At 44.8% G+C, this 25,066-nt stretch overlaps 1 long non-coding RNA gene across 1 annotated transcript; it reads right to left on the bottom strand.

Annotated features, from left to right (window-relative positions):
- Positions 1 to 18,543: 18,543 nt before the first annotated feature.
- Positions 18,544 to 23,124, bottom strand: LOC141053058 (uncharacterized). Its single transcript, XR_012220950.1, has 2 exons — positions 22,970 to 23,124; positions 18,544 to 19,523 (listed from the first exon to the last, which is right to left on the bottom strand). It is a non-coding gene; the product is annotated as an uncharacterized lncRNA (long non-coding RNA).
- Positions 23,125 to 25,066: the final 1,942 nt, after the last annotated feature.

A 25,066-nucleotide genomic window follows, 5' to 3' on the forward strand; every position in this document is an offset into this window, starting at 1 on the left:
GAAACCTCTGAAACAGTCCAACATATAGTGGCAGGATGCAAAATGCAAGCAGGAACAGCATATACCAAACGCCACAACCAAGTAGCGGGAATTGTATACAGGAACATCTGCACAGCATATGGGCTAAGTCCAGGTGGGAGACCCCAGAAAAAGTGGTGGAGAATGAAAGGGCTAAAATCCAGTGGGACTTCAAGATCCAGACAGATAAGCAGGTGTTGGCTTACCAACCAGACATTGTGATAGTGTAAGGAGGAAGGCCAGGCTGAAAGTACCTGTATTGAGCCGTGTCCGGAACTGCTGAGGCTGCATCCTATGTTTAATTAAAACTGTTAAAATTGTTAACGCTTGCTTTGCTTCCTGTCTGTCACTGCATCCCGCAACCTGCTCACAATAGTAGACAAAGACCAGAAGGCAGCAATGATAATAGATGTGGCAGTGCCAAGTGACAGCAACATCAGAAAGAAGGAATATGAGAAGCTGGAGAAATAACAGGGCCTCAAAGGAGAACTGGAGAAGATGTGGAAGGTGAAGGCAACAGTGATTCCAGTGGTGATAGGAGCACTTGGAGCAGTGACCCCTAAGTTGGAAGAATGGCTACAACAGATCCCAGGAGCAACATCTGAGCTCTCTGTCCAGGAAAGCGTGATGCTGGGAACAACTAATACCCTGCGCAGAACCGTCAAACTCTTAGGCTTCTGGTAGAGGACCCGAGAATGAGGAAGGGCAATAAAAGACCACCCCCAGTGGGCGGTGAGAAGGAAGTTTTGTTTCTTATATAAATATATATTTTTAATTTTTTCTAAGTTTTTATCAATTTATTGAGACATCAATGATCATTTAGAAATAGAACATCAATGTTTTTTTTTCACAAAAAAGTCCTCTAACTAAAATTCTTGAAAGAAAATGGATTTTGGCTGGAAGTACACAATAGAACCTTCTAACACTTCATGACTGATTTTTGACAATAAAGCAAATATTTCCATACCGTTCACACATTTTTCTCTGCAATGAGAAGAAAACTCTGTATGCAAACAAACAATTATAGCAGTTCATAAATGGCTGGCTAGTATTATAAAGTACACACAGTCCAATTCTCAAAGATCATTATTCATCGAAAATGAATACACATGTGCAATAAACCCCGCTGTGTTGTACTCAGTGTAACGGCAGAACAATGTAAAAAGGACAAATTTCAGTTGTATTGTGCAATCTGGTAACAACACATTATTTTTCAGGCACTGAGCTGATTTATGAGCTGCTCGGAGATGAACAATTGTGATCAGAAGCCTTACGTTCCAGGGCTGAAACCCTTGATGAGAAGTCTTTATTAGCAGCAGAGAGACTGTGTCCTTCCTTCTCCAGGAGAGCTACTTTACCTACCTACCGTATATCCCAGGGTGCATTCCCTGGCCTGTAAGTTTCCCTGTTGTCTGTCTGCAGCTTCTGGTACCTCTGCTACCTGTCTGCATTGTCTAGGACCTCTGCTTCCTGTCTGCTGTCTCCAAGACCTCTGCTTCCTGTTTTCTGCATGCCTCACCTGCCCGCTGCACCGAAGCCTGTGTACCCACCTGGAGTTTGAGCTTGGAGGGTCCATAGGTTATTTCCATCTCCTACTCCTTTTCTGTTAAGTGTCCCATATCTGAGTCCAGTTTCTCCCTTAAAGGAACAAGGGAAGATTCCCTAGACTTATGAAGGAATATTGTAATTTTCGCACATTGGTCGTCAAGGGACATAATAAAATGACTTATTTTAATCAACAAATAATTAAATATAATATAATCTTGCTACAACTTAGGAGTAAATAGATGCACAAAAGGTATAACGAGACTATAGAGAAGATATTAAAACCTGATATTGAAGGACACAGGGTTCCCATAGGTTCTGGTGTGGGGCTGCCCTTTTCAGAGATATTATTCTGCCTTTTTTTACCCAAGAGATAATATGAATGATGTGAGTGAATCTGTGCTTCTTTTCATTTACCCGTTGAAAGCTTTGATTGAAATACAATTTTAAAAGGAATCTGTTAATAGGATTTAACCTCTTAGACTATTTATATGGACATGTAGCTCTTGCAGAGACATGTTCAGCAATACCTTTAGCAAAACAGTCCCTTCCTGAATTTCCAAGAAATTTACATTTCAATCTATATGCAAATGAATCTGAAGTGCTTTCAACATGTAGAAGCACTTCCCCAGCCTCTTCTCTTCCCAGCTCTATTCTCTTTCCAGCGCTGCCTCCTACTGCTCGACTGATGGGCGGCTCCATGGCTTGTAGTTACAGAACATGAAGACTGTCAGTCAAGCAGAAGAAGGCAGAGCTGGACAAAGATTAGAGCTGGGGATACCAGAGGCTTGAGAAATGCTTCTATGCGCCCAAAGTACTTCAGTCTTCCATTTGCATATCGATTTAAACGCAGATTTCTCAGTAATGTAGGAACAGACTGTCTAGGTAAAGTTTCTTGTTTCTGCAAGATTAGGGAGGTCTCCACTCATCCCTTGTGGGCCATGTACATATAAGCCTTCTTCCACAGCGTGTCCACATTACCTTTCTGAATCCTGCTCATACAGGTACCATACACATGGTCAGGTTTTAAATACTTCGGTTAGGGACTGCTCTGACCTTGACGTACGGTAGAGCGGCTTAGCACACATTTTTTGCAAAAAAAGTATCAACCAAATACCCTGTTTTGTTATCATATTTTTACTAGCACTTGCTGTTTACTGTTACTTTTTTACAGCAGAGTATTTTTAGACGTTTGTTATACTGTGTTTTTCTGTATTTCAGTCTTTTGGTGGTGTGAACACTGTCCTACAGACTTGTTCACTGTGTGCATGGCCCATGTGTTTATATTCAATTGGTTTCTTGTTTCTGCAAGATTAGGGAGGTCTCCACCCCTCCCTTATGGGCCATGTACATATAAGCATGTACATATAAGCCATCTTCTACAGCATTTCCACATCGGACATTACCTTTCTGAATCCTGCTCATATAGGTACCATACACAGGTTTTAAATATATCGGTTAGGGACTGCTCTGATATTGGTATTACTTGACGTTTGGTAGAGCGGCTTAGTATACATTGTTTTTAAAAAACGTATCAACCAAATACCCTGTTTTGATATCTTTTTACTAGCTCTTGCTGTTTACTGTTACTTTTTTACAGCAGAGTATTTTTATACGTTTGTTATACTGTGTTTCTGTCTAGGTAAAGATATAGCTGGACTTGTCATTCCAAGAGCTACATGTGCATATAAATAAGTTGAAGGGTGAAATTCTGCTTACAGATTCTTTTTATAGGCTGCTTTACACAGCACCATTCAGGCCATTAAACTATCACTGATTGATTAGTCATTTACTGTCCTATCTACACAGGGCAAAGAAAATTCTATGGACACAGAACAGTCATTAATATGATTGTGCTCTGACCAGAGAATATAATCTGTATTGGTAGCACATGTCCTGTTTACGCAGCATGGCGTGCTGCTCATAACAATAATTTTTAAGCCTGATTAAAAATTATTGCGCCTGATGAATGAACATTTTGCTTGCTCGTCGGGTGTTTTATGGCTTTGTTTAGTCGGGCTAATATCAAAATGAAAAAATGGTTGCACTCAATTGCATTAAGGCATATCAATGTGAAATACAAGAAGTGTGAATAGCGTAATGGCTTTTGAAATTTAGGAAAAACACAAGATACTTAGCACAAAATTTGGCCAAAAAATGTGAGCCCATTCACCAACATCAAGGTGATCTTGTTGAATGGGTCCCTGACCTGACTGCCTAGTGTGAACACTTACCTATGGCTAATAACTTGGTCAAGCTTGTATTTATAGGAAATAAATCAAAAGAAAACCAGCTCACCAGCGAAGGCATCTTGAGTATCGGAGCACGGAGACGCCGTGTCGGGGCACTTGAAGATAAAATAGAAGAAGTTCTCCAGCTCCACGATGTTGTGAAAACTGATTTCTTTATTCATATCAGACGATACAAAGTGGGAGTTAAAATGCCAGCATAGAAAATACAGATGCTTGCGTTCTCAACGGGTTTCTGGTGTCTCAGCACTCTTATGTTTGGGGGGGGGCATTTTTGTTGGCATCATTCTTCATGTGGCCATAAAAAGGGTATCGTAGCGGGTGAGAACACTAAGAAGCTTCAAAAGGGGAAAAATTGCTCTTAAAAGGGCAAAATACATGTCCCTCTCCCTCTCTTCTGCCTATGCGGCATGACCCTGCCTATTCCCCTAATTTTTTCTTTTACATTTGTTTGTGTGAGAGGGAGTGTGGATTTGGGCAATTAGGGCTTCTGCCAGGGGGTCCCTTTCTATGTATGCCCGATCCTGTCCATTCTTATGACAGAAGTTTATTTACATTATTATTCTCGGAGTTGTGGGAAACCTTTAGACAAGCTACATTGCCTGCAGAAATTGAAATCATAACCCGATTTTCTCTGAAGAACAAGCTTTTTTTTTAGTATTTAAAAAAAGTCCAGGCTTGAATTAGCTGTAAGCATGAAATTACTCACAGGCCTTTATGAGAAAATATTCATGGAGGTTAATAGAGCAAGCGCACACATCTTCACTTGCGCTGCTTTCCAAAAATACATGAAAACATATGATAAGCAGGGAAGTTTAACTAGAAGAGGTGAAAAACCATAGACCTCTTGTATTTCAAACAGAGTTTGTGCTTTATTGAGTGAGAGCTGCTATGGTTATTGGATGCTGGAATAGGGCAGAGGGTATGGGGATCATTAAAATCTCAATTCAGCTTTACAGTATTGAGTTATAAAGCACGTTCTTCTACCATCAGGGGAAAAATATTGTATTTAGAGTTCTGGCATCTAGACAAAACTAAAGGAAAAAAAACCTCTGCGCCTATGTACAGAGCTCTGAGAGGAAGGACACAGAGATTCCATATGGTCAATTTTGAGTATATTTATCTAAGTAATTTTCCAGCAAATTATTTTTCTGTCGGCAAATTCTACATAAACCTGTCCCTTTTATATCACAGAAACTTTTGTTGTGTGATCTTAAAAGAATGGATCGGAAATTGAGTAAAAACATTTCTTTTCCAAAGATTTTATTTGGATTTTAAAATAACAGGCAAGAATAGGGAGTAAGGGCAGGAGAGGAAGGAGGGGGGGGAGAGGATAGGGATGGGGAGTAAAAACATTTCTGAACTTAAAGGGTTTCTTCACTTTTATACAAAACCTGCACAAAAACATGGTCTCGCTTTAATTATACTTTCTAGTCTAATATATGCTGGAATTGTCCCCTTTCTTATGCTCTGTAACTTGGCATCCACTATTTTTTTAGTTGATGTTTCCTCTTTGGCAATATACCAGCCAGGGCTACCATTAGGGCATTACTGCCCTGACTGGCATATGGGGCCCAGTCAGCAGAGGGGGCCCGCTTCGGGCCCCGTCTCTTCTGCTGATCGTGCCCCAGTGGCAGGATTCTCCTGTGCAGTAACTGAACCTGCGTCCGAGACGCTGGTTCAGTTACTCTATTGCCTTGTGGGCCCGCAAGGCAATAGTTAAAGCCTCCAGCCAATCGGAGGCTGGCAGTGACGTCAGCGTGCACGTCGATGCGTATAACGTCATTGTCATTTGCCGGCAAGTGCATGCTTGAAACCCTGGGAGAGATCATTGCCGCAGGAGCGCGGCCAGGTAAGAGGAAAGGTTGTTTTTTTTTTATTGAAAGCAGCAACCGCACTATGTTTCACAGGCAGGATGGAGACACATGGACCATGGTATCGAGACATGGGGGCAGGATTGGAGACATGGGGGCAGAATGGAGACAAGGGGCAGAATGGGAGACACGGGGCAGAATGGAGACAAGGGGGCAGAATAGAGACACGGGGTAGAATGGAGACATGGGGCAGAATGGAGACAAGGGGCAGAATAGAGACATGGGGCAGAATGGAGACATGGGGCAGAATGGAGACATGGGGCAGAATGGAGACATGGGGCAGAATGGAAACAAGGGGGCAGAATGGAGACAAGGGGCAGAATGGAGACACGGGCCAGAATGGAGACACGGGGCAGAATGGAGACACAGGGCAGAAAGGAGACACGGGAGCAGAATAGAGGCGGGGCAGGATGGGAGACATGGGGGTAGGATTGGAGACATGGGGGGCAGGATGGAGACATGGTGCAGGATGGAGACAGATGGGGCAGGAATAGAGGGCGGGATGGAGACAGATGGTGCAGGATCATGCGGCAGGATGGAGACAGATGTGGCAGGTTGGAGACATGGTACAGATCATGGGGCAGGATGGAGTCAGATGGGGCAGGATGGAGTCAGATGGTGCAGGATCATGGGGCAGAATGGAGACAGATGGGGCAGATGGGGCAGGATCACGGGACAGATGGGGCAGGATGGAGACAGATGGTGTAGGATCATGGGGCAGGATAGATATGATGGAGACAGATGGGGCAGGATCATGGGTCAGGATCATTGGACAGATGGGGCAGGATGGAGACAGATGGTGTAAGATTATGGGGCAGGATGGATATGATGGAGACAGATGGGGAGGATCATGAGCAGATGAGGCAGGATGATGGGACAGATGGGGCAGGATCATGGGGCAGGAAAGAGACAGATGGTGTATGATCATAGGGCAGGATGTAAATGATGGAGACAGATGGGGCAGGATCATGGGACAGATGGGGCAGGATGGGGAGATCATATGGCTGGAGCCAGGAATGAGACACACAAGGTCCAGGATGGGAATATTATGACCATAGGGGCTAATTAAGGGATATTACTACTGATGTGTTTATTTTATTTTTTGGTGACACTGTTTTAAATGTGTGGGCGGTCCTGTTACTGGGCAGAGCAACAATGTCGCCTTTTTTTATCTGGTGTAGTTTAGAATTTTGGGAAAAGATAAGTAAGTTGTTCTGCAAGCGGTACTCTAGATAACAGTGTTATTTCCTGCAGAGACGAGCCCTGGCTGGAAGAACTGATGGTGGTCTGTGCTGGATGAAGACTAAAAGCGAAGATGAAGGACTTCACCTAGAGACGTCACTGGTGAGTCAGTGTGTTTCCTGTACACTGACAATATACACTGTATACTATATACAGCGGTCCTGTGTACAATGTCACCAGTGATCACTGTATTACCTTTACATTATACACTATATACAGAGCTCCTGTGTATAATGTCACCGTGATCACTGTATTACCTGTACACAGACACTGCATACAAACTACAGATCTCCTGTTTATAATGGCACTTATGGTGACATTAGTATTGTGTTTTTTTATTACTGATCAGTATTGTAGTATTCAGTCACTATGTGGTGGTAATATGTTGTCCGGCCATGGTGTGGCGGTATTTGTTCCTTGTATGTGCTATTATTTTGTCACTATGTGGTGGTAATATGTAATTTGGTCATGGTGTGGTGGTATTTGTTCCTTGTATGAGGTATTGTTGGTCATCATATGGTGGTAATATGTGGTGTGGACATGGTGTGGTGATATTCGTTCCTTGTATGTGGTATTATTCGGTCACTGTGGTGGTAATATGTGGTCTGGACATGGTGTGGCGGTATTTGTTCCTTGTATGTCGTATTATAGGTCACTATGTGGTGGTAATATGGTGTCTGGTCATGGTGCGGTGGTATTTGTCCCCTGTATGTGATATTATAAGTCATTTTAAAAATTGAAAAATAAATAAAAATTTACCTAAATTGTACTGGATATTTAAAAAAAATGTTTAATAGGTTAGAGTAGGGCCCGGCCAAAAGAGTCTACCTTGTCGTGGTGGCGGCTAAAAAAATCTTTTGACTGTGGACAGTTTAAGGGGTGGAGGCTGGGCTGAGATGGAGCCTGGGTGAAGTCTCAAGGGGGCCCCGAAAATTTTGCCAGTATGGGGCCTCGAAATTCCTAGTGGCAGCCCTGATACCAGCACTTTTTTGCTAGAACTTCCTTACACATACATTGCATATGCTATTATCCATTGGCTTCCCAGACTCAAACTGGAAGCCTCTCTGTTCTGCTTATATGCATTTTAACAAATAGTGTCAGTAGGAGCAGTAGAAACAAAGACACGCTATCACTTTCTGTCATCTTTAATTATTATGCTTACTTATATAGTGCACTAGCTGAAGAGCTCGGCGTTGCCCAGGCATAGTAACTAACTGTGGGTCCTGCTCTCTCCCTTAACAGCCCAGCTCTCCACCCACCATCACGCTCTCACCTTCCGCAGCCCCACTCTCCACCCGTCGTCCCGCTCTCTCCGTGTGCAGCCCCGCTCTCCATGCGCCATCCCATTCTATCCTCTGCAGCCCGCCTCTCCATCCGTGTTCACGCTCTCCCTACACAACCCTGCGCTCTCCCTCCACAGCCCCATTCTCCATGCGCCGTCCCGCTCTATCCCTCCGCAGCCCCGCTCTCCATCCATGTATTGCTCTCACCCTCGCAGCTCCGCTCTCTACCTGAGTCCCGCACTTTCCCTCTGCAACCCCGCTCTCCAGCCATCAGTGGGTGGAGCTATGTGGCGTGTGTGTGCGTGGCTTGATACATGCACACACACCTACATACACTCAGCTTTATATACACTGCTCAAAAAAAATAAAGGGAACACTTAAACAACAGAATATAACTCCAAGTAAATCAAACTTCTGTGAAATCAAACTGTGCACTTAGGAAGCAACACTGTTAGACAATCAATTTCACATGCTGTTGTGCAAATGGAATAGACAACAGATAGAAATTATTGGCAATTATCAAGACACACTCAATAAAGGAGTGGTTCTGCAGGTGGGGACCACAGACCACATCTCAGTACCAATGCTTCCTGGCTGATGTTTTGGTCACTTTTGAATGTTGGTTGTGCTTTCACACTCATGGTAGCATGAGACAGACTCTACAACCCAAACAAGTGGCTCAGGTAGTGCAGCTCATCCAGGATGGCACATCAATGCAAGTTGTTATGATAGAGTCACCGTAGGAGGCAAAAACAGAAATACAAGCTAAGTCCAGAAAACCAGAGAGGTTGCCAACTATCAGATTGCAGACCCCTGAACCTATCAACACAACTAGCAGTAGCCGTGGGGGGTTCCTACTATGCCCTAGACCCCTCGATCACAGCCGGAGAATTAAATAGGCCTAAAGAAAGAAAGGGGAAAATGAACTCACAACAGTACCTCCCCCTTGAGGAGGGGTCACCGAACCCTCAACCACGCCACCAGGGCGATCAGGGTGAGCCCGATGAAAGGCACGCACCAATCGTTTGGCATGAATATCAGAGGCAGAGACCCAGGAATTATCCTCCTGACCATAACCCTTCCACTTAACCAAATACTGGAGTCTCCGTCTAGCCAGATGGGAATCCAGTACTTTCTCTACCTCATATTCCATGTTACCTTCAACCAATACAGGGTCTGGAGGTGCCACCCCCGGAACAACAGGTTCAACAAACCTCTTCAACAAAGATTTATGGAACACATTATGGATTTTAAATGTGACAGGAAGAGCCAAACGAAAAGAGACCGGATTAATAATCTCCACAATCTTGTAAGGTCCAATAAATCTAGGCTTAAACTTAGGAGAAGCCACCTTCATAGCAATATTTTTTGATGATAACCACACCATATCACCAACCTTAAACTGGGGACCAATGGTCCTATGTCGGTTGGAAAACCGCTGGGCCTTTTCCTGGGAGAGAGATAACTTATCCACCACTTGGTCCCAGATCTGGTGCATTCTCTCCACCACAGTGTCAACACCTGGGCAGGCAGAGGGCTCCACCTGCCCTGAAGAAGAGGATGAAACCCAAAGTTACAAAAAAAAGGTGACATCAAAGTGGCAGAACTAGCTCTATTATTAAAAGCAAATTCGGCCAAGGGCAAAAATGAAACCCAATCATCCTGATCAGCAGAAATAAAACATCTCAAATATGACTCCAAGGTCTGGTTTGTTCTCTCTGTCTGCCCATTGGTCTGAGGGTGAAAAGCAGAGGAGAAGGACAACTGAATTCCCAGCCTGGAACAGAAAGTTCTCCAAAATCTAGACACAAACTGGACTCCTCTGTCAGATACAATGTTCTCAGGAATCCCGTGCAAACGAACCACCTGTTGTAAAAACAGGGGCACCAACTCAGAGGAAGACGGCAACTTAGGGAGTGGTACAAGATGAACCATCTTAGAGAACCTATCACAAATCACCCAAATAACAGTCATCCTTTGAGTGACAGGCATATCAGAGATGAAATCCATTGAAATATGGGTCCATGGCCTCTTGGGGACAGGAAAAGGCATCAACAACCCACTAGAGCGAGAACACGATTTAGACCGGGAGCACGTCCCACAGGACTGCACAAAATTCCTGACATCACGAGACAAGGAGGGCCACCAAAAAAAACAACTCACCAGATCTCTAGTACCAAAAATACCTGGATGACCAGCCAAAGCAGAGCAATGAACTTCAGACATCACTCTCTTCTTCCACTGGTCAGGAACATACAACTTTCCACTGGGACAACATTCAGGTTTGTCCTCCTGGAACTCTTCCAGAGCACGTCTCAAATCGGGCGAGATGGCAGAAAGAACTACCCCTTCGCCTAAGATGGTAGAAGGCTTGGTCACCACAGGAGAATCAGCAAAGAAGCTCCTAGAGAGGGCGTCTGCCTTGACATTCTTCGTTCCAGGAAGAAAAGAAACCACAAAATCAAAACGTGTAAAAAACAAGGCCCACCTAGCCTGTCTAGGGTTCAAGCGCTTAGCCGACTCTAGGTAAATCAAATTCTTGTGGTCAGTGAGGACCACGACTTGATGCTTAGCTCCCTCCAACCAATGTCTCCACTCCTCAAATGCCCATTTCATGGCCAACAGTTCCCTATTCCCCACATCATAGTTACGTTCAGATGGAGAGAACTTTCAGGAAAAGAAAGCACAGGGATTCATTTTAGATGTTACAGGATCCTTTTGGGACAAAACAGCTCCTGCACCAATCTCAGAAGCATCCACCTCTACCTGGAATGGAAGTGAGACATCAGGTTGCCGCAAAACTGGGGCGGAGGTGAATCTTCGCTTCAGCTCCTGAAAGGAAGAAACAGCCTCCGGAGACCAATTTAACACATCAGCACCCTTTTTAGTCAAATCAGTCAATGGCTTGGCAATACTAGAAAATTTTGCTATAAATTTCCGATAAAAATTAGCAAAACCCAAAAACTTCTGGAGGGCCTTCAAAGAAGTGGGCTGAACCCAATTGTAAATGGCCTGTACCTTGGCCGGGTCCATTTAAATAGTTGACGGGGACAAAATAAATCCCAAAAAAGAAATCCTCTGTACTCCAAAAAGGCATTTAGATCCTTTGACATACAGGGAATTCTCCCTCAAGATCCGGAACACAGTCCGAATATGTTCCACATGAGAATCCCAATCCTTGGAGAAGATCAAAATATCATCCAGATAGATAATCAAAAATTTATCGACAAAATCTCGGAAAATATCGTTCATGAAGTACTGGAAGACAGAAGGGGCATTAGTGAGCCCAAAAGGCATCACCAGGTACTCAAAATGTCCCTCCGGAGTATTAAACGCCGTCTTCCATTCATCCCCATGCTTAATGCGAATAAGATTATACGCCCCCCTGAGGTCAAGCTTGGTAAACCAGCAAGCACCTTTAACTCTGGAGAACAGATCAGAAATCAGGGGTAACGGATACTGATATTTAACAGTAATTTTGTTGAGGGCACGATAATCAATACAAGGTCTTAATGATCCATCCTTTTTGGCTACAAAAAAAACCCAGCACCTAAGGGTGACGAGGATGGTCTAATATGACCCTTCTCCAACGCCTCCTTAATATAGGATCACATAGCCTCATGCTCGGGTACAGATAAATTGAAGAGCCGACCCTTGGGAAATTTACACCCCGGGCTCAGTTCAATTGCACAGTCATAACTCCTATGAGGAGGCAGAGACGCAGACTCATTCTCACTAAATACATCATAAAAGTCCGCCAAATAATCAGGAACATCATGCGACTGAGGAGAGGTGGAAAACACCGGAGCCTCACTAAAGGCACACCGACAACCCCAACTCACCACAGACACAGATTTCCAATCCAAAACTGGATTATGAATTTGTAACCAGGGAAACCCCAGAACAATAGTATCATGCAGATTATGCAACACCAAAAATCTGCAATTTTCTTGATGGTCTGGGGCGACCCGCATTACCACCTGGGTCCAAAACTGAGGTTTATTTTTAGCCAAAGGAGTAGCATCAATCCCCCTCAAAGGGATAGGCGTCTGCAGAGGTGTCATCGGAAATCCACAACGTTTAGCAAAATCCAAGTCCATTAGGTTTAGGGCTGCTCCCGAATCCACAAAAGCCTTGGCGGAAAATGTGGACAGGGAGCAGATCAGAGTAATAGCCAGAAGAAACTTAGGTTGAACACCCCAACAGAAAACGTGTCTGCAAAGCGTTTCCCTCGTTTAGGACAGACAGAAATAATATGCGAGTCATCTCCACAGAAAAAACACAACTTATTACGCCTTCTGAACTCCTGACGCTGCTCTCTGGAAAAAACTCTATCACATTGCATAGGTTCAAACATTTGTTCAACAGGTGGCAACACCTCTAGTGCAGCTTTGCGTTCGCGCAAACGCCGATCAACCTGAATGGCTAATGACATAGAATCGTCAAGACCAGAGGGAACAGGAAATCCCGCCATAGTATCTTTTACGGCTTCTGACAACCCCTTCCGAAAGAGAGCAGCCAAGGCATTATCATTCCAGGTAGTAAGTACTGCCCACTTTCGGAATTTTTGACAGTACAATTCTGCAGAATCACGACCCTGGTTCAATGCCAGCAGGGTCTTTTCAGCCTGATCAATGGCATTAGGTTCGTCATACAACAACCCCAAGGCCTGAAAAAATGCGTTCACATTAGTCAGAATAGGATCATCTGGTTTCAAAGAAAACGCCCAATCCTGGGGATCGCCACGCAGCAAAGAGATGACAATTTTAACCTGCTGCGCGGAGCTCCCTGACGAGTTAGGCTTCAAGGCAAAAAATAATTTACAATTATTTTTGAAATTCAAAAATTTAGACCGATCCCCAAAAATACATCAGGTGTAGGAATATTTGGTTCAGCAGCATGTGAATGAGCAAGGTAGGCGGAAATTCCCCGCACTTCCGCAGCGAGCTGCTCCAGACGATCAGACAATTGCTTTATCTCCATTGAGAGAAAAAAAAATTCCCCCTACGGCCTCAGAGATATAGAGGAAAAAATATACACACTTTTTTTGTTTTTTTTTTTACAATTCTTTCCTGCTATTGAGTACCCTAGGATCTGCGGTATGGCGGGTGATTCTGTTATGATAGAGTCACCGTAGGAGGCAAAAACAGAAATACAAGCTAAGTCCAGAAAACCAGAGAAGTTGGCAACTATCAGATTGCAGACCCCTGAACCTATCAACACAACTAGCAGTAGCCGTGGGGGGTTCCTACGATGCCCTAGACCCCTCGATCACAGCCGGAGAATTAAATAGGCCTAAAGAAAGAAAGGGGAAAATGAACTCACAACAGCAAGTAGTGGCAAGAAGGTTTGGTGTGTCTGTCAACGTAGTGTCCAGAGGCTGGAGGCTCTACCAGGAGACAGGCCAGTACACAAGGAGACGTGGGGGGGGGTCATAGGAGGGCAACAACCCCGCAACATGACCGTTACCTCCGCCTTTGTGCAAGGAGGAACAGGAGGAGCACTGCCAGAGCCCTGCAAAATGACCTCTGTTGTGAATTCGCTTTCTGGCCTACCTCTGGTTACTGCTGAAGGTGGTGGAGATGGTCAGGTTGACGGAGGGGTTGTGAGTTCTCTTTCTGGGCTCCCTCTGATGGTTACTGGAGGCAATGGAGTTGATCTGATTAACAAAGGCTTGCCACCTGATAATGAGGACGAGGACTGGAGATCTGGGGTTTCTGACTGGATTTAAGACAGCCGACTCCCTCTATCCCTGCTGGTGATTTTTTCCTGCCTCCTGAGGTCTTAGTTTCCAGCTCAGTCCCTGCATGCTCAGCTAAGTGTTCTTTTGCTGTTCAGTTCACATTTGATCTGGTTTTGTCTATTTCAGTTTTGTGTGGCTGGGGCTGGGGCTGTGCTGATTCACCATCCATATGTTACTGCTTGTGCCAGTTTGTTTTTGTCCCTTATTAGATTGGCCTCTTTTTGCTCTGCTTTCAGAATATACCAGAGTGCTGATATAGTGGGCGAAGTTCAGTATTTTTGAATCAGACGTGTTGGACCTTTTTGCAGGGTTTTTTGCATGATTTCAGACAGTGTCTTTCCTCTCCTGTCCTGTCGAGGCAGTGTGGACCCCGTTGTTTGCTCAGTCTATTTTCCTACCTGCGTTTGTGTTTTCATCTTGTCTCACCGACAATATATGTTTGGGGGCTATCTATTCCTTTGGGGTCTGTTCTGGCGCAGTTGAGATTTCCCCTTTCTTACTTTAGGCTTAGTTAGCTCTCCGGCTGTGCCAAGGCATCTAGGATCATCGTAGGCACGCTCCACAGCTACTGCTAGTTGTGTGGATAGGATCAGTGGTCTGCAATCCGCTTAGTTACCAACCTCTCTGGTTTTCTGTGGCTTAGCTTGGGCTTGCTCTCCTCCTTGGTGACCCAATCATAACAGACCTCCAGCAGGCTACAAATGTGCATTTGTCTGCACAAATGGTTAGAAACTGACTCCATGATGGTCTAAGTGCCCGACGACCAAAGATGGGGTTGTGCTCACAGCCCAACACTGTGCAGGACGCTTTGCATTTGCCACAGAACACCAGGATTGGCAAATTCGCCACTGGTGCCCTATGCTCTTCATAGATGAAAGCAGGTTCACACTGAGCACATGTGACAGACGTGACAGAGTCTGGAAACGCCGTGGAGAGCGACCTGCTGCCTGCAACATCCTTCAGCATGACCGGTTTGGCAGTGGGTCAGTTTTGGTGTGGGGTGGCATTTTTTTGGAGGGCCGCACAGCCCTCCATGTGCTCGCTAGAGGTAGCCTGACTGCCATTAGGTACCGAGATGAGATCCTCAGACCCCTTGTGAGACTATATGCTGGTGCGGTTGGCCCTGGGTTTCTCCTAATGCAGGACAATACAAGACCTCATGTGGCTGGAGTGTGTCAGAAGTTCCTGTAAGATGAAGGCATTGAAGCTATGGATTGGCCCGCCTGTTCCCCAGAACTGAATCCGATTGAACATATCTGGGACATCATGTCTCGCTCCATCCACCAATGTCACGTTGCACCACAGACTGTCCAGGAGATGGCGGATGCTTTAGTCCAGGTCTGGGAGGAGATCCCTCATGACAACATCCGCCGACTCATCAGGAGCATGCCCAGGTGTCGTAGGGAGGTCAAACAGGCACGTGGAGGCCACACACACTACTAAGCATCATTTCCTTATCTTGAGGCATTTCCACTGAAGTTGGATCAGACTGTAATTTGATTTTCCACTTTGATTTTGAGTATCCTTCCAAATCCAGACCTCCATGGGTTATTAATTTTGATTTACATTATCATTTTTATGTTTTCTTGTTCTCAACGCATGCCACTAAGTAATGAATTTAGAGTTGCAGCTGCAATATTTCATTCCGTAATATCTACGATGTTCCCTTTATTTTTTTGAGCAGTGTATATAGGTTAATTCCACAGTACTTTACAAACATCATCATCACTTTCCCCATTGGGGCTCACAATCTACATTCCCTAGAAGTATGTCTTTGGAGTGTGGGAGGAAAACACAGATGCCAGATGAAACCAACGTAGGCATGGGGATAACTTACAAACTCCTTGGAGATGTTGGCCTTGGTGGGATTTGAACCCAGGACCCCAACGCTGCAAAGCAACAATGTTAACCACCATGCCTATGGAGTTGGTGACGTTGAGCCAGTGTATATTTTGGTATAGTCGGAGTCAGTATAAAATGGACCGACTTCTAAAATATATAATAAATTGGGTACAGTAGTACAAAGCTGTATGTGCAGTAAATCTTTTCATAAGAATTTGGGAAAGTTATGAAATGTCCTATAAATGTCTGTTGCTGATCTAAGGATCTCGCAAAAGAGAGAAGAAAGCTACTGACCAAAAAACTGGGATCACCACATGAATCACAGACAGACCAAAAAACCATTTAAAATCATTAAAAAGTCACTCCATGACAATTATAATAGACCAATAGGGTTAAAAATATAACCCTCTAAGACTTCCCAATCACATTAGTTAAACACAGGTACATACAACCAGATGATTATTAAGGATTGAAAAGCAAGATAACTTGGTGTCAGAAATACCATACAGATGTATTGCAATAAAGCCAAATGGGTAAAACAGTCCAGACCTAAGTGTAATGTATAATGCCATGTACCAGAGAGATGCACATATTACCCACTTCACCTAATAGTCAGAGAAATAACATAATGGGGAGGCAAAAAGACCAGAGAAAATGTCTCAGGACCCTGTTTGAACTGGTTCAGACCCGGTAGTCGTCATCCAGGGTAGTGCATAACATAAGCGCTAGGTGCACTGCTCTAATAGAATACCAAAGAATAGGGGGAGCCTGTGGAGATGCCCGACGCGTGTCGCTACCGCAAGGTAGCTTCGTCAGGGGCTGAAGGTTAGGTCTGAGAGAAGTCATATATATACGCAAAATAAGAAAAGAAATAAGCAGCAGCTGCGGTTAATACCTGTGCGGTCACATATGCGGAGAGGCGGGACTGAACACTCTGTCTAAACCTGAGGGACGCTCTCGGACGTCACTTCCCACGGAAGAAGGTCATACCAGGGGCAGTAGCCAGAATCAGCCAGTGCGCCTGTGCGATCACAAGTAGAGAAGGGCAGAACTGAACGCTCTATCTAGGCCCGAAAGATGCTCTCAGTCATCACTTCCTGCGGAAGAAGGTCTTTCCAGGAGCAGTGACCAAAATCGACCAGTGCGCCTGCGCAGGCAAAGTTACCATTGATCCTTCACACTCCCCACTTAGAATAGAGGAGGGTTATCTCACACATTGTATAGCGGTAATGCACTATTGCGCATGCGTCCTGACATAAAGTCCTTACAATAGATTTAATAAAAAGGATATCTCAGAACGGACACGTCTCTAAAAAGGAGTGATAACTAGGACTGACCCAGAGGCGCATAGAGTGACGATGCAGCACATGTCTCGCCGTCATACACTTTATTGAAATTAGGTATTAATATCAGTAAAAGTAATATACCAATACACGGAATCACGGTGCCTTTAGAGCACCATTCACATTGAGCACATCTGATCTGGTTATATAACTGTCATCACTGCCGGCAATTACAGACAACCTATAAGGCGCATGGGAAAAGATTGTTAGAAGTTATAAAATAGACGCTAATTATCACAAAAAATAAATAAAGCAATTGAAAAAAGGATACAAAAGCTGAAAAGATATGATCCCTGTCAGTTATCAAATATAACTACAGCATGTATACTACAGACGCAATCGAGAAGTTCTATCTATTCACAAATGAACATAAGGCAGTTGTAAAGACATATAATGATCAAAGACTATGACTAGAAAGCAAACATTTCACAGAAGAGGAACCGGATCCAAACAAAAGTCAAGGTGTGTATAGGGTCATATTTGAAAATACAAATAGAGTGGCGAAGCTTGCTATGAAGCGCGTTCGTTACTGAAATTTATCCAGCAAGGCATATATTAAACGATTATAAAAATAATAACATATGCCGATAGTTGCAAGCTATGGTCAGAGCACAATATATAAACACTATGACATTGTCATGTTAAGCAGATTTATAGAGAAAAGACCTAAAAAAAAGTCAAAGTATACCTGCAATCCTACTTGAATCATACAGTATATCCAGTCCAATACTTGGGAGGAATGGACAGAAAACGCCACAAATTGCCCTAATACGTTTATACTATTATAATCAGTCCAAACAAATGTGACCATTTAGTTTGTTAAAGAAGGTCACATAAAATTCCATCCAAGATTGGTATATACCGGGCACTTATATTGGAATCCATATAAAGTGGTACTGTCAACGCATCCTGTATTAGAGATCAGATATTAGCTACTAGAGTACTTTGTTCAGCGCCATCACGGATCACCGTATAAGGTATAAATCAGTGTAAAAAAGCCTCAACATAGCTAATACTGTTGTTGTTAATTATCCATTGTCACACACCGCCTAGAAAAATATCATCCAGAATAGCATGAGTAGAGTGTCAATCATGTTTGAAGACATCAACATAAGACTCGTATCATTAATGTTATTTTACCATAACAACCTGCAAAGGTAAGTATCATCAAAGAATGTCAAGAATAAAACATCATAGACATAATGGTTTACATAGTCAGGATAAATCATGGATGGTTTCCTACAACACTTAAGAACGTAGAGATTAGTCTATCGTCCCAACCCTACGTATTTTACAGATCGTAAATAGTTATGGATACACGAGCCCCAAATGTAATCAAGGGCTAAAAGGTTGAAAAGAATGTTCTGACTTCAAAGGGTAAGCAATGCCAAACCCTGACAGTAAACTGTATCCCACAGTCCATATATAGCGACTGAATAGATCATACAAGTTATAAGGCCCCAAAAAGCCGTTTAGACAGCAAAGATGTTCAAATATAACGAATCTTCAAAATCCCCCGATATGTCAAAGGAAAAAGAAGACAGATTGGAAATAGTCTTCACTCAAAACCAGGGACTGGGAGAAAAATGCCAGGGGTCATCTCAAACCAAAACAGGGTTACGAGATGCTGATAGCATCCACAGGCTCCACCATAAATGATATGAGAGTATAATACAAACAAGAAAATATCCCCTCTGGACCCAACACAACGGAGGAAACATAAATTGTTTGGTCAAAAAGAGTGGGATTGGGCATCTCACGATCATGAAAGACTTCCAAGTTTCTAATGACACCAATAAGCTCTCATACACGTTGGAAGCATACTATGTGGGTATATACATAACCAACATGGAGATGGTCTTCTCTATAACCCACCACTGGGAAGAGAGGCCCAACGTCATCTCAATCCAACACTGGGTTACGAGTGACTAGAATCATCCACAGGCTCCACCCTAGGTAGTAAAAGGTCTAATGTAGACATAGCGAGGTCCCCTATGGGCCCGACACAATGAGGGGAGCATGTACTATTTGATCCAAAACATTGGGGTTTAGACATCCCACACCAATGTAAGGGTTCCTTGTCTCTGCTGTTACCAATGAACTCCCATATATGTTATAACCATAATTTTAATGGGTATATAAGTATCAAACAGAGAAGGGAGACGAGAACAAACACCATAGATTATTCAAAGATCAAAGTTCTTTCTTGGATCCTTATGGTCGGCAAATTCCATTCATAATGTCCGGAGTTGGTTCGGTAGTCACACATTCATGAAGTGAGGAGGAAATACAACACGACAAAGGGTCCAGAGGAATGGAAAAATCTTGAGATGAATGCTCAGCGATCAGAAATCCAAGACAAGCGAGATAAGAACTGACTGGGTCTGTAAGTGAAACACACATGTAAGAGTCAAAACATGTTTCAAACCTGTTTATAGAAGCCGGTAAAAAGAAGATCTTCATTTAATCCTAATGGGGTACGGCTCCTAAGGTTAAAGATCCACTTGGACTCACGTTTCAAAAGTTCCAAAGAGATATTACCTCCTCGAATGTCTGGTGCAACTGATTCCAGACCCATAACCCACATGCCAGTACTGCAACCATTATGATCGCATAAAAAATGCAGAGCAACGGAGCTCAGAGTTTTACCTTTTTCTTTGTCGATTCTTGCAGTATTAATGTTGGAGAGATGTTGCTAGACTCTTTTGCGAAGTTCTTGTGTAGTTTGACCAACATAAATCTTGGGACAGCGGCATACCAAAGCATACACTAAATTCCTAGACCTACAATTAAAATAGGTTTTAGAAAGAATTGGCGATTTTAGAGTGGGAAGAATGACTCCTTCTCTGCCAACCGTAAGGTGGCAAATGTTACACCCGCCACAGGCAAAGGTACCAACTAAGCGTGTACCCCTGTTTAATTTGTGCGTGGTCCTCTTGAAGTGACTGTGACAGAGAGAGTCCTTAAGGGACTGTGCCTTCCTAGCTATCAGCGTGGGCCTTGAATGAACATGAGGTACCAACCTAGGTTCATTAGCTAAGATATCCCAATATTTAGACAAGATGTCGCGAATGTTATGCCACTGATTGTTGTAGGTGGTAATTAACCCAATAGGTTTAGTGGCATTGCGCACTCTGGGCTGTAGTAGTTGTCCCTGATTGCTATCCTTAGCTATCTGGAAAGCCCTAGAAATTACTTTACGAGATCTAAGGATCTCGGCTTTTAGTTGAGATGAATCTGTACTGCACTTTATGCACATGCTCAGTAGTGACCAAGGCTGTGGAGTCAGAGTCAGGGAAACTGAGGAGTCGGAGGTTTGACTTACCAAATCCACAGCCCTGCTAACCACTGAGCCACCGTGCTGTCCCCAGTGTGCCAGTTGGTGGCTAGCATTTATTGAAATTTTGGGGGGTAAAAAAATGGTTTTAAATACCTTGATTTGCAGATTGCCTATTTATCACAATATCTCTAAAATGAGACGAAATTACCTAAAGGTACAATGATCTAAAGGCTTTGATATGGGTGTCCATATGTTTACTACTCAAAGTAGTAAATAAAATGGAGTTTGCCTATCATAATTTTATTTCTACATGCCCTTTTCAGGCACAGGGACATCTTAAGGTATCTCGATACTCCTTCCAATATTAGTCAGAGGAGAGAACCTCTGACAAGACCAGGACTTGTCTCAAACATGTATTGCATGGTCACCCATAACACATCTCCCGGCAATATCAGCTAATCACTGTCCTGGAGCCGGACACATCAATGTAAAGCCAATCTACAGGATGACTCTCAAATGAAAACAAGTTGTGCTGATGGGACATTCCCATAGTAGAACTGATTTAATTAATCAAGGTCAAGACCAAATGTATTTAATAAGACTCCACTTGTAAAGATTGTCTCATCGCAGATATGTTCTCTAATATTGGAGATGTTAAGGAAATTTACCATTTTCCTCAGGTTTGCCTTGCAAAACCCTTTGTAAATAGATGATTTTGTCAGCGGAAACTATGGTGAAGCAGACATTAGAGTAAAGATGTCCAAAACCCACCATTTCTATGTGATCACCAGACCATCTAATACGCATAGAATCCTCTTGACTCTTCCCTAATAGATGGATGGATCGGCAATGCTGCATTTTAATTCTCAGTGGAGAACACTAGGGATATCTGGCAGGGCTTACTTCCCTCTCCTAATTGGAAGCATGAACATTTGGCCAAGCTAAGTGTGTACGTGTATGGGGGGAATCGGGAAGAGTAGCTGTCAACTGTTTTAAGTGTGAGTAAAGGCCCCGTTACACATAACGATGTCCCAGCGATCCCACCAAAGATCCGACATGGATGGGATCGCTGGGACATCATTAGGCTGATCGCTGGTGAGCTGTCACATAGATAGCCCCTCCAGCGATCAGGACCAGCGAGCAAGCTGGTTTCTAATGTAAACATTGGGTATCCAGGAGCCGTGGCTCTTGGATACCCGCTGTTTACCTTGGAAACCGGCGTACATGCTGGTTTCCAAGGTAAACATCGGGTATCTAAGAGCCGCGCGGCTCCTGGATACCCGCTGGCGAGATCGCTGTGGCATTACAAAATCAGCGATCTCGCTAGCGAGATCGCTGTGTGTGACGGGGGCTTTACTCACAAGTCCCAGCTTCAGGGCTGGGCCCTGCTACCCTCTCTTATGGCTGCTTCCCTTTACTGTGGTCCACTCTAGGTTTCTCAAGTAGTCCGGCAAACATCTGTGACATCATCACTCAAGGCCTTTTATGGCCGCCGACTCACATAGCAATGTGTTGTCTGAGTACTTAGTGATATTTGTATTCTGTTACCTTGTTCTAGAGTTGGTCTCACAATCCATTTCCCTCAGCTGGCTAATCGTCTCTTCAGCGAACTCCCATTTTTTAATAAAATATCTGCATTTACTTCCTGACTTAAGCCCCCGTCAAACACAGCGATCTCGCTAGCGAGATCGCTGCTGAGTCACAACTTTTGTGACCCAACAGCGATTTCACCAGCGAGATCGCTGTGTGTGACACCTATCAGCGACCGGCCCCCCTGCTGGGTATCGCTGATCGTGCTCGAATGGCCTGGACATTTTTTTGATCGTTGGTCTCCCGCTGGCCAGCACGCATCGCTGCGTGTGGCAGGGGGAGACCAGTGATCAGCGAGCTGGAACTGGTAACCAAGGTAAACATCGGGTTTCTAAGCGCCGCGCGGCATGGCATCTGCGCTGCAGCAGAATCGCATGGTTACTGTGCACTTAATCCCTTTGGCAGATTTACTTGAGCGAGGGAAAAAAAAAAAATTGTAAATGGCGCCCGATGCACCTGCACAGTAGCAATTATCGATTTGTACAGAGATCTGATAGCTGCTGTTGCACAGGCTCCAGCGGTGCCACCTTGCTGGGGAATTTAAAAAAAAAAGGTCCTCTACCAAGAAGGCACCGCCCGCGCATGCGCATTAGCAGCTCTCGGCATGTAGTTTACATTTGCTACAGAATTTTAGTAATTCATATTCATTCAGTATTTGTAATATTTTGGTCTTTGGTTACAAATTGTTATCATTGTCACCAGATGAGTGTCTCTGAAGACTAAGGATCTTCTATGGAAATTACAAAACATGATAACCACTTTCCACGCATTTTAGGTCTGCTGACCATTTTGTTAAGTCCTGTTATCAGAATAAACAGTGTTGCTCTTCTGTCAGCAGTTGATGACGTGTGACATTTTTCCTGTAAGTTAATTAATAGTCAATGTGATAATTTATATAGTTATTGTAACAACCCTGCTGGCATCACTGCATGGTCTCCCATCCCCCGCACACCAACTTACTTTCTGCTTCAAGCCATGCTGTGAATTCTGTCTGTTGCCAGCTCTGTGCCTCTGCTCTCCATGTTTCCAGACTGTGTGTATAGGGGGGCGGCGCCTGAACTCTCTGGTTCTTATGCAGTCTGGGTGCACCTGGGTAATCTGTCCCTGACCAATCACCTGGAGCCCTTGACTATTTAGTTTCGCCACTCCCACTGAAACATGGCCTGTGCAATGTCTAATCTCAGTTAGTATCTTGCTGCTGAGCAAGCCAGGCCCTGTTCTGTGTGTCTCCTTCTCTGGAGGATTACTCTAGTCTTGCTGTGTACCTTGTCCGCCTGCCAGGAGGCAGAATATCCTGGCCTTTGAGTCTTGTTCCCAGTGCCTTGTCTGTTCTCTGTCCGCCTGCCAGGAGGCAGAATATCCTGGTCCTTGTGTCTTTGTCCCGGTGTCTCTGTCTGAACTCAGTCTTACCTCTGTCTGTCAGTCTCCTTGTTTGTGGTTCCTTCTCTGCCGTGTCTTTCCTTGTGTCCCCCCTGTCTGTGCATCTGCACCTTTGCAGCTTTATCTGTGCATCTGCACCTTCGCAGCTTTATCTGTGCATCTGCACCTTCGCAGCTTTATCTGTGCATCTGCACCTTCGCAGCTTTATCTGTGCATCTGCACCTTCGCAGCTTTATCTGTGCATCTGCACCTTCGCAGCTTTATCTGTGCATCTGCACCCTCGCAGCTTTATCTGTGCATCTGCACCCTCGCAGCTTTATCTGTGCATCTGCACCCTCGCAGCTTTATCTGTGCATCTGCACCCTCGCAGCTTTATCTGTGCATCTGCACCTTCGCAGCTTTATCTGTGCATCTGCACCCTCGCAGCTTTATCTGTGCATCTGCACCCTCACAGCTCTGTCTGCACGGCTCCTTAGCCCCTCTGCCTGCTCCGCACTCCTGCGGCTCTGCCTGCTCCGCACTCCTGCGGCTCTGCCTGCTCCGCACTCCTGAGGCTCTGCCTGCTCCGCACTCCTGCGGCTCTGCCTACCTGCACTTCCTGTGTGAACAGATCCAAACCTGTTCTCTCATATACCACCCCTTCCTGCCTATATCCATACCTGCATCTCCTGTGTGAACAGGTCCAAACCTGTTCTCTCATATACCACCCCTTCCTGTCTATATCCATACCTGCATCTCCTGTGTGAACAGGTCCAAACCTGTTCTCTCATATACCACTCCTTCCTGCCTATATCCATACCTGCATCTCCTGTGTGAACAGGTCCAAACCTGTCCTCTCATATACCACTCCTTCCTGCCTATATCCATACCTGTACCTCCTGTGTGAACAGGTCCAAACCTGTTCTCTCATATACCACTCCTGCCTGCCTGCATCCATACCTGCACCTGCTGTGTGAACAGGTCCCTACCTGTTCCTTCTCAAGCCGTGCCCGCCTGTCCTGTGTCTCAAGTCGTGCCTGCCTGTCCTGTGTCTCAAGCCGTGCCCGCCTGTCCTGCGTCTCAAGCCATGCCCGCCTGTCCTGTGTCTCAAGCCGTGCCTGTTAGCCCAGTGTCTCCAAGCCACGCCTGCTTGCCCTGTATCTGTCGTACCTTCTTGCCCTGTGTCTCAGTCTGCCAGTCAGTCACATCTGTCCAAGTGACTTGTCTCCAAGTGGAATCAGCAGCCACAGCCAGACACCACCCTGGAGTGGCACCCGACAGCTATCTGCCGCACAAGCCTGACCTCACCATCAGAGGCTCCAGTGAGGACCAAGGTAGCTGTCGCAGTCACGCCCCTTCCAGGGTAGTCTGGTCTGTGGCACAGTGGGGCCACAACCCCCGGCTCGCGCCATTCAGCCAAGGCGCGAGCGTGACAGTTTGCACAGGCCATGGTCCCCGCTGAGTCCCATGTCCTTCCGCTCGCAGAGCATGATGAACTCTCTTCCTGCCAGTATGAGCCACCGGAATTTTTTGTTCCGCCTTGCGTGGTCCCAATTGTTGAGACGTCTGAACCACTCATTGTCTCCAGGGCTATGTATGAGCAACTTCTGGCCTATGAGGAGCACAACCCAGATGACCCGCCTAGGTTCTATGGGGACCCTAAAGAGTGCCAAGGGTTCCTGAAAATGTGCCTGCACC

This window comes from Dendrobates tinctorius, unplaced genomic scaffold, assembly GCF_039654945.1.
Source record: "Dendrobates tinctorius isolate UK_male_01 unplaced genomic scaffold, ASM3965494v1 ptg000165l, whole genome shotgun sequence".
NCBI lineage: Eukaryota > Metazoa > Chordata > Amphibia > Anura > Dendrobatidae > Dendrobates > Dendrobates tinctorius.